Source organism: Callorhinus ursinus, unplaced genomic scaffold, assembly GCF_003265705.2.
Source record: "Callorhinus ursinus isolate GAN/ISIS: 27379988/994484 unplaced genomic scaffold, GSC_fseal_2.0 scaffold12, whole genome shotgun sequence".
NCBI lineage: Eukaryota > Metazoa > Chordata > Mammalia > Carnivora > Otariidae > Callorhinus > Callorhinus ursinus.
In genome coordinates this window covers 22,945,860-22,957,958 of record NW_027397074.1, presented here as the reverse complement: position 1 = coordinate 22,957,958, position 12,099 = coordinate 22,945,860, and the positions used below count along the sequence as shown (strand labels likewise).

Genomic DNA, 12,099 nt, shown 5'->3' with positions numbered 1-12,099 from the left:
ATAATAATTAATGTTCTTGAGGTCCATCCATGTTGAATGAAAAAAAAAAGAATGAAAAGGATGAAATGACAAGATTTCATTCTTTTTAATGGGTGAATAATATTCCACTCACCTTTATCATCCAACTTAGGTTGTTCCATGTACTGGCTATTGTAAACAATGCTGCAGTGAACAGGAGTGTACAAAATCTTCTTGTGTTTTTTTTTTTTTCCATTTGAGAGTAGTCATTTATTAACTGACCAGATTACAAAAATAATCATGGTAGATACCTTAGTGCATACTTCTAATAAGCCTATTGATCTTGGTCTGATCTGTTGCTAGCCTCTCCACCTTCTACAAAATTGGTGGTCTTTTTTTTCATTCCCCTCGTGGAGAAGATAATTTGAGGGCCATAAAAGGTTGTTTGCTTCTTTGAAACGTTTTCCAACAGTATAGATCTCGTGAATCAGATCCTCCATGCAGATGATGCCATATTCACCAAGAGATCGGGCAATCAATGTGTTATCTGTCAGGGCAATTCCCTTTTTGTTGATTTTGCCATTACCACGCTTGTAGATCAATTCATTCACCGACTTCAGGTCTGGGTACCCCCATGCTATATACAGTTCCACAATCCTTAGTATGTTAACTGAAGCCTTGTTGAGCTTAACAAAGGTGCCATTGAAGATCTGGCGAAGGTGAGGAAGCTACAACACCTTTTGAACCTTTGGGCTCACAGCATTAATACCTCTGATCCTGATGACAAATGCTAATTTGGGTTCCGCAGGTACGTAGAAGTTGCCAGCTTTTCTTGCCATCCTCACCATTCGGATCTCAGTGCTGTACATCTGCCTACATTCCTTGTGGTAATGCTTAGCTTTTTCACAGGTAAGCTTCCTTCTTGCCTTTCGAAGCATCTTCTGAGCAAACTTCTTCCTCAGACGCTTGATCTTCAACTCTGCGAAATTCCTTCGCTTCTTCTTAAGGGTTTCTGGCACAGCAGGAACCTTCTTTTTCTTCTCTTCTGCACTCTCCATGGTTCCAGCCGGAAAAGAGGACTACAAAATCTTTTTGAATTAGTGTTTTCATTTTCTTTGGAGCAATACCTAGAAGTGGAATTGCTGAATCATATTTTTTATCTTTTTGGGGAACCTCCACACTGTTTTCCACACTGGCTGCACCAATTTACATTCCCAGCAACTGTGCACAAGTGGTCCCTTTTCTCCACATCCTTGCCAACACTTATCTCTTGTCTTCTCGATTATAGCCATTCTAATAAGTATGAGGTGATATCTCATTGTGGTTTATTTGTATTTTCCTAATGATTAATGATATAGAGCATCTTTTCATGTACCTATTAGCTCTCTGTATGTCTTCTTTGGAAAAATGTCTATTCAAATTTTCTGCTCATTTTTTAATCAGATTGTTTGCTTTTGGGTTTCATTTCTTTCTATGTTTTGGATATTAACCCTTCATCAGATATATGATTTACAATTATTTTCTCCCATTCTGTAGGTTGTCTTTTCATTTTATTGATGGTTTCTTTTGCTGTGGAGATGGTTTTTAGTTTGATGTAGTCCCATTTGTTGATTTTTGCTTTTGTTGATTATGCTTTTGGTGTCAGATTAAAAAAAATCATTGCTAAGACCTATGTCACAGAGTTTACCACCTATGAATTCTTCTGGGAGTTTTACGGTTTCAAGTTTTATGTTCAAGTCTTTAATCCAGTTCGAGGTAATTTTTTGTGTGTATAAGATAGGTTTTTTTTTTTTTTGGTGGAGTCTTTAGGATTTTCTGCATATAAAATCATATCATCTGAAAATAAAGACAGTTTTACTTCTTCCTCTCTAATTTGGATGCCTTTTATATCATGAACTTGCCTGATTCCTCTAGCTAGGACACCCAGTAGTATGTTGAGTAAGAGCGGTAAGAGTGGGTACTCTTGGGGCACCTGGGTGGCTCAGTCGTTAAGCGTCTGCCTTCGGCTCAGGTCATGATCCCAGGGTCCTGGAATCGAGCCCCGCATCAGGCTCCCTGCTCTGTGGGAAGCTTGCTTCTCCCTCTCCCACTCCCCCTGCTTGTGTTCTCTCTCTCGCTGTCTCTCTCTCTCTGTCAAATAAATAAATAAAATCTTAAAAAAAAAAAGAGTGAGTACTCTTGTCCTGTTCTTGATCTTAGTAGAAAAGCTTTCAACCTTGCACTGTTGAGTATGATGTTAGCCGTGGATTTGTCGTATACGGACTTTATTATGCTGAACTATGTTCTTTCTATACCTAATTTTTTGGGAGTTTTTATCATAGAAGACTTGTATTTTGTCACATACTTTTTTTGCATTTATTGAGATCATGTGATTTTTACCTTTCATTCTATTAATGTGATGTGTCACATTTATTTATTTATATGTGTTGAACCATCCTTGTACCCCAGGAATAATTTCAACTTGATCATGGGGTATGATCCTTTTAATGTGCTATTGAATTTAATTTTCTAATATTTTGTTGAAAAGTTTTACATCTATATTAGTTTTCTTTTTTGGTAGTGTCCTTATCTGGTTTTGGTGTTACAGTAATGCTAGTCTTATAAGTGAGTTTGGAAGTGTTCCCACCTCTTCAATTTTTTGGAAGAGTTTGAGCAAGATGGTCATTAATTCTTCTTTAAATGTTTGGTAGAATTTATTAGGGAAACTATCTGGTTCTGGACTTTTCTTTGTTGGGAGATCATCTTTATTACTGATTCAATCTCCTTACTCATTTTGGATCTGTTCAGTTTTTCTCTTTCTTCAAGATTTAGTCCTGGCAGGTTGTATGTTTCTAGGAATTTGTTTTTTCTAAGTTATCCAATTTGTTGGTATATAATTGTTTGTAGTAGTCTCTTGTAACTTTTTGTATTTCTGTGATATCATTTGTAATGTCTCCTTTCTCATTTTTATTTTTTTTATTTGAGGCTCCTCTCTTTTTTGCTTAGTCTAAATGAAGTTTTATTATTTTTGTTTATTTTTTCAAAATCCAGCTCTTAGTTTTGTTGATCTTTTCTATTGTTTTTCTGATCTCCATTTCATTTATTTATGCTCTGATCTTTGTTATTTTCTTCCTTCTACTAATTTGGACTTAGTTTGTTCTTTTTCTCTGAGATGTAAAGTTAGGTTGTTTATTTGGGTTCTTTCTTTTTTTCTTAGTGTAGGCATTTATCACTATAAATTTCCCGTGAATTACTGCTTTTGCTACATCCCATAAATTCTGGTATTTTGTGTTTCCATTTTGTTTGTTTTAAGATATTTTTTTATTTCTCTTTTGATTTTTTTCTCTGGCCTATTGGTCACTTTGTATATGTCTATTTAGCCTAAAAAATAATTCAAATTTTTTGTTTCCTTATTGATTTTCTGTCTGGATGATCTATCCATTATTTAAAATGGGGTATTGAAGTCCCCAACTATTGTTGTATTGTTTATTTTCCCCCTCAGATCTGTTAGTATTTGCTGAATATATTTAGGTGCTCTAATGTTGTGTGCATACATATTTATCATAGTTCTATCTTCTTGATGAGTTGACCCCTTATCATTATATAATAACCTACTTTGCTCTTCTCACCATTTTTGGCTTATTGTCTATTTTATCTGATTATAAATATAGCTACCTTCACTTTCTTTTGGTTTCCACTTGCATGGAATATTTTTGTTCATCCCTTCACTTTGAACCTGAAAGTGTCCTAAAACTGAAGTGAGTCTCTTGATGGTAGCATATAGTTGGGTCTCATTTTTTAATCCATCCAGCCACTCTGGGCCTTTTGACTAGGTAATTCAATCCGTTTATATTTAGAATAATTATTGATATGTAAGGACTTGCCAGTGCCATGCTATCAATTGCTTTCTGACTGTTTTGTAGTTTTATCATTCCTTTTTTCCTCTCCTGAAGCCTATTTTTATGAATTGGTGATTTTCCATGGTATGCCCTGATTCCCTCCTCTTTGTCTTTTGTGAATCCACTATATTTTTGCTCTGTGGTTATTATGATGCTTACATAAAACATCTTATGAATTAACAGTCCATATTGTTCTTGTAGCAACTTAACTTTGATTATATAAAAAAAAAATCACCCCTTTAATTCTCTCCCTTCTTATTTTTTTGATGTCATAATTTATCTCATTTTATATTATGTATTCATCAACTATATTCTTATTATTCTTTTCCTTTAATATTTATAGTTAAGTGGTTAACACACTGTCATCTTATAGAAATAGAGGTTTCTTTATCTGGCTGGATATTTAAGAAAAAGAAGAGCAAATTATGTACAAAATAAGCAGAAGAAAGAAATAATTAAAATTAGGGCAGAAATCAACGAAATTGAAAACATGAAATCAATAGAAAAAATAAATTAAACAAATAGCTGGCTCTTTGAAAAGTTCAATAAAATCGACAAGCCTCTGACCAGCCTCATGAAGAAAAAAAGGATGCAACTTGCTAATATCAGAAATGAAAGAGAAGACACCACTACAGATTGCCCTGACATTAAGAGGATAAAATGGAATTCTATGAATAACTCTAGGCCCACAAATTTGATAACCTAGATGAAACTGATGAGTTCTTTGAAAGCTACAATTTGCCAAAACACACACAAGAAAAAATAGACAATCTGAGTAGGTCTATATCTATTAAAGAAATTGAATCAATAATTGATCACCTTCCAAAAAAGAAAGAGCCAAACCAGATGGGTTCACTGCTGAATTCTATCAAATATTTAAGGAAGAAATTACACCAATGCAATCCCTTTCAGAATATAGGAACAGAGGGAATACTTCCAAACTAATCTTATGAGGCCAACATTTCCTAAAATTAAAACCAAAGACATTACAAGAAAGGGAAATTATAGACCAATATCTCTCATGAACATAGATGCAAAAATCTTCTGTAAACTTGAAGGTGATCAATAGGAATTACAGAACCTGAACACAGTCAAAAAGGCAATTGAAAAAAAATGAATGGAACCTTAGGAACCTATGGAACAAAAAATATAAGATGTAACATTTGTGTCATCAGAGTCCCAGAAGAGGGGAAAGTGTGTGGGTCTGAGAAAATTTTTAACAAAAAATGGTGAAAAACTTCCTAAGTCTGGTAAAACACATAAACAATAGATTCAAGAAACTGAGTAAGCCACAAACAAGATGAACCCAAAGAAGTCCATTCCCAGACACATCATAATCAAATTTCTGAAAACTAAAAACAAGGAAAAAAACCTAAAAGATCCAGAAGGAAAAACACATTTCAAATAATACAATTCAAATAACAGTGAAATTCTTATCAGAAATGATAGGAGTCAGAAGGAAGTGGCAAAATATATTCAATTGCTGAAAGAAAGAACTATAAACTCAGAATTCTATATCCACCAAAAATATATTTTAAGAGTAAAGGTGAAATAAAAACTTTTCAAATGAAGAAAAAGTAAAAGAAATTGTTATTACTAGACCTGACCTAAAAGAACTGCGGAAAGAAATTATTCCAACAGAAAGAAAATAATAATAGAAAGAAACCTAGAACATCAAGAATAAAGAAAGAGCCATGGAATGGGTAAATATACGGGTACGTAAATAGAATATCATTCTCCTTATGAATTTTAAAAATTATTAGTCAATTGAAATTAAAATTGTAACATTGTCTAATATGTAAATACATAATTAAATAACGTATTAACAGAGTGAATAAAAACTATGACCAAACTGTATGCTATTAGCAAGAAATTTTATTTATTTATTTATTTATTTATTTATTTATTTATTTATTGTTATTGAAGTACAGTTGACACACACTGTTACATTAGTTTTAGGTATACAACATGGTGATTTAACAACTGTATGTTATGCTACCATCAAGTGTAGCCTACCATCTGTCACCATACAACGCTATTGCAATGCTATTGACTGTATTCCCTTTGCTGTACCTACGCTTGTTTTTATCCCTGTGACTTATTCATTCCACAACTGCAAGTCTGTATCTCACACTCCCTTTCACCCATTTTGCCCATGTCTCCACTCCTCTTCCCTCTGGCACCCATCAATTTGTTCCCTGTATTTATTTTTTCTGCTTTTTGTTTGTTTGTTCCCTAGTCTTGTTTTTTAGATTGTACATATAAGTGAAATCATATACTATTTGTCTTTCTCAGTCTAACTTATTTCACTTAGCATATTACCTCGTAGGTCCATCCATGTTGTCACAAATGGCAGGATCTCATGTATATGTATATATACACAGCCATACACACATCATCTTTATCCATTCATCTATTGATGAACCCTTAGGTTGCTTCTATATCTTAGCTCTTGTAAATAATGCTGCAATAAACATAGGGGTGCATTTATCAGTTTGAATTAGTGTTTTTGCTTTATTTGGGTAAATACCCAGTAGTGGAATTACTGGATGATATGGTAGTTCTATTTTTAACTTTTTAAGCAACCTCCACACTGTTTTCCCCAGTGGCTGCACCAATTTACATTCCTACCACCAGTACCTGAGCGTTCTTTTTTCTCCACATTCTTGCCAATACTTGATATTTCTTATCTTTTTGATTCTAGCCATTCTGTCTGTGTAAGTGATATCTCATTGTGGTTTTGATTTGCATTTTTCTGATGCTTAGTTATGTTGAGCATCTTTTCAAGAAATTCATTTTAAATATAATGATATAGTTAAGTTAAAAGTTAAAAAGCTGGAAAAAGTATACCATTCAAATATTAATAAAGTAAAGTGAGAGTGGCTACATTAATATTAGATAAAGTCGACTTCAGACCAAAGAAGAAATGACACATTACATAATGACAAGGGTCAATCCATCAAAAAAGACAACACAATTCTCAGTGTGTATACACCGAACAACCAAGCTTCAAAATACATAAAGCAAAAACTGAGAGAAGTGAAAAAGAGAAATAGACAAATTTACAATTGCAATTGGAGATTTCAATGCTCAGTAGTTGATACACCTAGCAGAAAAAAATCAGCAAGAATATAGCAGAACTGAAAAATACCATCAATCAATGAGATCTGATTGATATTTATAGAATGCTCCACCCAGCAACAGCAGAATGCAAATTCTTTTCAGTTGCACACAGAATATTCACCAAGACCATCTTTGGTTTTACAAGAAGCATCAGCACACTTAAGTGAATTGAAATCATGCAAAATATGTTCTTTGACTATAATGTAATCAAACTAGAAATGCATGAGAAAGAAAATAGAAGTATCCTTAAACACTTGTAAACTTATCCACACACTTTCAAATAATCCATGAGTCAGAAAAGAACTCTAAAAGGAAATAAAAAATTACACTGAAGTAAATAAACATGAAAATAAACATATCAGAATGAATGGGTGGGATGCAGCCAAATGACTTAGAAGGAAATTTTTAGCACCAAATGCTAATTAGGAAAAAGGAAAAATCTTAAATCAATAGTTTAGCTTCCTCCTCAGGAAGTTAGAAAGGAAGAACAAAATTAACACAAGCAGAAGGAAGGAAATAATTAAGACATAGAAATCAATGGATTGAAAACAGAAAAACGTGGAGAAAAATCAATAAAAATGAAGCTGGTTGCTTAAAAATATCAATGGAATTGATAAACTCCTAACAGGACTGACAGAGAAAAAAAAGAGAAAAGATGCAAATTACCAATGTTAGGCACGAAAAAGGGAATATCAATGCAAACTCTGCACATATTAAATGGATATTAAGGAAACACTAGCATTGACTGTACACACATACATTTGATCACTTGGATGAAATGAATCAATTCCTCGAAAACCACAACCTACTGAAACTCACTAAAAATGAAAGAGATAATCTGAATAGTCTGATAATTACCAGATAAATTAATTTAGAAATTACATGGCTCCAGAAAAAGAAATCTGCAAGCCAAGATGGCTTAAATGGACATTTCTCCCAAACATTTAAACCAGAATTAACACCTTCTATATAATCTTTTTTGGAAAATAAAAGAGGAGGAAACAGCTCCCAACTCATTTTATGAAGGTGGTATTACCCTCATACCAAAATTAGACAGACAAAATAAGAAAACTACAAACATAAAAGTCTTCAATAAAATATTTAAAAATTATATCCAGTAATATGTATGTATTCTGTATCTTAGATCTATAATATATGTACACATAAGATATGTATAGCTTATGATATAAGAATTATGTATCACAACTAAACAAGAGTCATTCCAGAAATAAAAGGCTAGTTCAATATTTGAAAATCAATGTAATTGGACATATTAACAGATAAAAAAGAAGGCCCACACAATTATATAAATTGGCACAGAAAAAGCATTGAAAAAATATTTAACACCCATTTGTGATGAAATTCTCAGAAAACTAGGAATCAAGGGGCATCTCCTCAATCTCATAAAAAACATCTACAGGGGTGCCTGGGTGGCTCAGTCAGTTAAGCATCTACCTTCAGCTCAGGTCATGATACCAGGGTCCTGGGATTGAGCCCCGCATTGGGCTCCCTGCTCAGCAGGGAGTTTGCTTCTCCCTCTGCCCCTCTCCCCACTCATTTTCTCTCTCTCTCTCTCTCTTTCTCTCTCTCTCTCTCTCTCTCTCTCTCTCTCAAATAAATAAAATATTTAAAAATATTTTTAAAAAAAGAAGAATAAAGTTGGAGAAATCAGATTACCTTGGTTTAAGTCTTACTGTGTGGCTACAGTAATCCAGACAGGTTTATAGAGGTATAGACACATAGATCAATGGAATGGAATAGACAACATAAAAATAGACCTATAGAAGTATGGCCAACAGATTTTTGACAGAGGTGCAAAAGCAATTAAGTGAAGAAAGAATAGTATTATTAACACATGGTGCTGGAACAAGTGGACATTCACAGCAAGAAAGATGAACTAGGATGTAAACCTGCCACCTTACACAAAAATTAACTCAAATTGGAACATAAGAGAACATGTAAAACTGTAATACTTTTAGAAGAAATCTAAGAAAAAACCTTTGTGACCTAGGGCTAAGCAAAAAATTCTTAGATATGACATCAAAAGCATAATCCACAAAAGAAACACTGATAAATTGGTCTTCATCAAAATTAAGAACTTTGGCTCTATGAAAAATTCCATTTTAAGAGGTTAAAAAGACAAGCCACAGACTGGGAAAGCATGTCTGCAAATCACATACCTGACAAAGGACTTGCATCCAAGAGCTATAAAGAACTCTCCAGGTTTAACAATAAAAACACATGAAAGGGAAAAATCAGAGGGGGAGAAGAACCATAAGAGACTATGAACTCCAGGAATCAAACTGACGGTTTTAGAGGGAGGAGAGTTGGGGGATGGGTGAGCCTGGTGATGAACATTAAGGAGGGCACGTATTGCATGGAGCACTGGGTGTTATACGCAAACAATGAATCATGGACCACTACATCAAAAACTAATGATGTATGGTGATTAACATAACATAATAATAAAAAAAAGAAAAACTAATGATGTACTGTATGGTGACCAACATAATAAAAACATTATAAAAAATTATAAAATAAAATAAAAAAATAAAAACACAACCCAATTAGAAAAAGACTGAAACAGACATTTAACCAAGGAGGGAATATGGGGGCATCTGGGCGACTCACTGGGGTAAGCATCTGACTCGGGCTGAGGTCTTGATCTCAGGGTTCTGGGATGGAGTCTAGCGTTGGGCTCCACCTCAGTGGGGAGCCTGCTTCTCCTTCTCCCTCTGCCCCTTTCTCTCTGCCTCTACGCCCACTCCTGCTCTGTCTCTCTCTCAAATAAATAAATAAAATATTTTTTTCAAAAAGAAGGAATGTGGGTTGCAAATAAGCATATAAAGAGCTTTTCAATATCATTCACCATGCTGAGTGAGGAAAAGCCAGTATTTAAGGTTTAATACCATATGCTTCCATTCATATAATTTTCAAATGACAAAATTATAGAGATGGAGAATAGATCAGTGGTTGTCAGGGGTTAAGGAGGTAGGTGCCAAGGGGGTATGATTATAAAAGTGTAGCACAGTGGAGGACTTTGAGATGATGGAACATACCTTCCATATCTTGATTACGATGGTAGCTATACGAATCTATACAAGTGGCTAAATTTCATAGAACTATAAAATGTAGTACAAAATGTAAAGACTGGTCGAATCCAAGTAAGATCTGTATCTAGTCCATTGTGCCAATATCAACTCCCCTGTTTTCATAATGTACAATGTTACTATTAGGAGAAGTTGGGTGAAGGGTATACAGGAACTTTTTGTACTATTTTCATAACTTCTTATGATTCTATAATTATCTCAAAAAATATCACAAAGGAACCCCTAATCTGCCACTGCAGCAACGATGTCAAGCCAGTGACTTTGAAAACCTAGATGAAATGGGCACATTTCTAGATAAATATCACTTACCAAAACTGACTCAAGAAGAAAATCTAAATAGCTCATCTATGCACATTTACGAAATGTATCAAAGCTATAATACATTTTCCCAAAATAAAAACACCAAATAAATTCTATAAATCTTCTTCCTAACATTTTAAGTTTTGCCTTTTTACTTCCTATATATACTCCTGGGCATTTTTCCTGAAACTATTGATATTTCTAATCCTATATCTAGTAATCTGAACATTTAAAATTCAATTACATTTTAACAGCTAATATAAAGAAAATCTTCTGATCCAGGAAGATAAAAGAAGACCAAGTTTCTAGTTATGAGTTCCAGGCTTTCTCTTTATACTTTGAGCTTTTCCCTGTTCTTTTTTTAATTACAACCATCCATTCCTTTTCTCTCTTTTGGAATGAGAGAGGTACTTTGGTTGGGGGCTACATGAAGCCCATTTGTCCCTATGTATGTGGTCTAATACTCTGTCTCTTGGAAGTTGCCTATGCTTCTCATGTCCATAATAAATGAAGGGAGTTGTCTTCCTTTTCTAATAGATTTCTTGGTATATGTTTTTTTTTTTTTTCCTCTATTTGTCTCCAGTCCGCTCTAGTATGCAATAATCTTCTCCGTTCTTTCAGTAGACGAATTCTGTCTTAACTATGTTTCTCTCATCTGGGACATCATTACATCCCACCCGCACTTTTAGTTGCTCCCATAATTGTAATTCTTTCCTGGGGAGATGCTGCCTTATAAATGTTCCAATCTTCATTTTGTCTACACTTGTCTGAACAACAATTTGTTTTGTAAGCATGCATTATGCCCATGCTATCTCTCCTATTTTCATCAGTATTGTTTTTGCTCTTCTATAATCTTTCTATGTTTTAGCTCTTAAATTGTTGTTTGGGATTGGCCATCTAATTTTTCATCCTGCAAATATCCATTTCAGTGATGACTGCCTCCGGCCTCCCTTTGTTTTAACTTTAGTAATATCAAGGAACATGATATCCATATATCCGTTTATTGCCACGTGGTTTATAATTTTCCAACTTCATGTCTGAATCCTTTAGCAATATTTTGTAATTATCAATATTATATGTTATCACTTTATTTGCCATATTATGTATTCATTATTCTGTGGTTGAGCCTATCTTATGTCTATTACAGCATAGATTTTTTTACTAATTACGACTAGTCACTCTCTGTAATTCCTATCATCTGGGTTGTTGAAATCCCCATTAGAATGTCATCTGACCAGCCCAAAACCCCCTGGGTCATTATCTTCATCACAATATTTATGATATGCAGCACCATCTGCTTGGAAACACAGGGTTCTTTCTTCCCTTGTTTTTTTCCTAATTCTGTCTAGATCCTGCACTACTTCAAATCATAATCATCACATCCTTTTACTGTCTGGTTTTCTCTTCTCTAGTTGGTCTAAACATCAAGGGAGCAGGGACTCAACCCTCTTATTTTAGGTATAAACATAACTCTATACTTATTTTCTTTAATAATCATGCTTGCCTAGTTTGTTAACCTAGTAAATATTCCTTTCACTGAGTTGTAAAACCTTTTATATTTATTCATGGTTTAAAATTACTAATGAATTTCTTTCAGCTCTTGACCTCAAATTCTATTTTGCTTTAGTCTTACACACATGCAGGAGCCTATCAGTCTAAAAATGTGATGCTGTGCATATATACATAAGGCCAACAGAGACTCAGAAGAACCTTTATGTTCTGAAGGTGAG

General features: G+C 33.9%; 1 pseudogene; it reads right to left on the bottom strand.

Moving 5' to 3' along the window:
• Nucleotides 1-317: 317 nt before the first annotated feature.
• On the bottom strand, nt 318-1,018 carry LOC112825233 (large ribosomal subunit protein uL30 pseudogene; annotated as a pseudogene).
• Between the last annotated feature and the right edge of the window lie 11,081 nt (nt 1,019-12,099).